Here is a 2,322-nt window from a genome sequence, read left to right on the forward strand (position 1 = left end):
TTCCTATTTCCTTAAGCACTGGAAAATGTGGAAAGTCTAGAAAAAAAGTGTCAAAAGTGTCCAAAATGCCTAAAAAAAAATATTCAGAAAGGCTCAAAAAGTTTCCAAAAATGCGTTAAAAGTGTTAAAAAAAAAAATAATTCCTTCAGTATTTCCTATTTTCGTAAGCACTGGAAAATGTGGAAAGTCTAGGAAAAAAGTGTCAAAAGTGTCCAAAATGCCAAAAAAAAAATATTCAAAAAGCCTGACAAAGTTTCCAAAAATGCGTTAAAAGTGTAAACAATAGAATCCAGACTCCGTCCTCTTACGCACGACGTACGTTTATTTGGATTTACGTCTGCAGTGACAGCGGCTGTGGAGTGAGACCTCTTCGTTTTCCCGCCTCTCTGCGGGGGAAAATCATTCCACTACGTCAAGTCGTCCCGTCAGCACGGCGAAGATGTCTGCGACGGGTACAGGCGGCTGTGGACCCGGACCCGGACCCGCCTCGGGCGCCGGGTCCGGGGCTTCCAACCCCCGAAAGTTCAGCGAGAAGATCGCGCTGCACACCCAGCGACAGGCCGAGGAGACGGCCGCCTTCCAGGAGGTCATGATGGACATCACCTCGACCAGGGTGAGTCTGAGACGGCGGCAGGAGGAGGAGAGTTCCCCCGGAGGAAGAGAGGCCTTGCCCGGGCACGTCAGGCTCCGAGTTAACGTAGTCTGCCGCCTCTACGGAGCTCGGTTCTGCGTCGGCGCATTCAACGTGACCGACGTTACTACGTGGATAGTTGTTGTGTGGTGTGTTGTGTTGTGGGAACGTGTTGTTGCCCCTTGTTGTCCATTTCCGATGCGTCGTTAGCGTAGTAGCAAGACCGAGCTAAGAGGGCTAAAGTTGGCTTGTTTACTATGTTGCGTGAACGTAGCTGTCACCCTGCTACGGAGCCGCGGAGAGGACGTCCCGCCAAACTCCGCTCAAAAAATCGGGCATTTTCGCTTTTCTTGTTCCAATACATATTTTTAACAAGAAAAAACATTAGTCAAGATACTTTTCTAAAGTGTGTTGTTCTTCTGAGAAATTCGGCTTGCAATGGAGACTCATTAAAGTACAATTTAAAGATTTTAAACTGCCTCACGCCTCTCGGGGCTCATAACGGACGTTACGTCACGTTACGTTACCACTACACTTTTATAACCAGAAAAAGTTTGGTTTTTAAGGATTGCGTTTTTTTTTGTGAGTTGTAGTTCCGCCGATTTGAATAATATAACCAAACTAAGCATTATAAGTACTTAAAGTTGTGATTTGTCTGGTATACATGCTTAAAAAAGATGAATTACTTTATAGTGTCATGTTTCTTTAATGGAATTTGGCGTGACGCTCTTCACATGCAAGTTGGGACTTGATAATTCGGGGCTTTTGACTCAGATAGTTTAATTTTCTGCTGTGACTTTGCACTGACACAAATGTCCAGTTGTTATAAGCTAAACCAGGATGTGTTTGATTCAGTCTGTAGTGGGCTACTGGCTCCTGCAGAAGCAAAACACACAACAACCAAGCTTTCATAAGACATTTAGTTAATTTACTTAATTTGTTTAAGTGTATACATGAAGTTAAACATAAAGGACCAGCAGCTTACACAACTCAGAGGATTTAACATAATAATGGTTGATATTCATCATTTATCAAGTAAACCTTTTATTTCCTGTATATTAAGATAAACAGATTTTTGGCATAAGTTACTTTGAATTGTAAACTTTAAAAGGCTTAACATGTCTGCCATTTTTGGAAGTAATTGATTAAACATTTTGATGAAAGTATTTTTTATTTTGTTGGTTTATTTGATAGGGACCATGCATATTTATGAACATTGTCGTGTATAAAACACCATGTAAATATGCCAAAAATAGTTAAAATAATTGCTTTCATCTGTAGTCCCTAGGCAGGTGAAACAGGACTGACATAACGACAGCGATCATTCACTATAAATTAAGAATAATAAACAATGACAAAGGCATTGTTCATGCATCTCTACACCGCCTTCAGTTTAACAGTGAAAGTGTCTCTACCGCGATGTGATTGGTGCAGCTCGCCTCAAGCCCCGCCTACATCAGATATATTGATGTGATTGGTCTAGCTTGCCTCTAGCCCCGCCTACATCAGAAATATTGATGTGATTGGTGCAGCTCGCTTCTGGCCCCGCCTACATCAGATACACTGATGTGATTGGTGCAGCTTGCCTCTGGCCCCGCCTACATCAGATACACTGATGTGATTGGTGCAGCTCGCCTCTAGCCCCGCCTACATCAGATACACTGATGTGATTGGTGCAGCTCGCCTCTGGC

This window comes from Etheostoma cragini, chromosome 6, assembly GCF_013103735.1.
Source record: "Etheostoma cragini isolate CJK2018 chromosome 6, CSU_Ecrag_1.0, whole genome shotgun sequence".
NCBI classification, from domain to species: Eukaryota; Metazoa; Chordata; class Actinopteri; order Perciformes; family Percidae; genus Etheostoma; species Etheostoma cragini.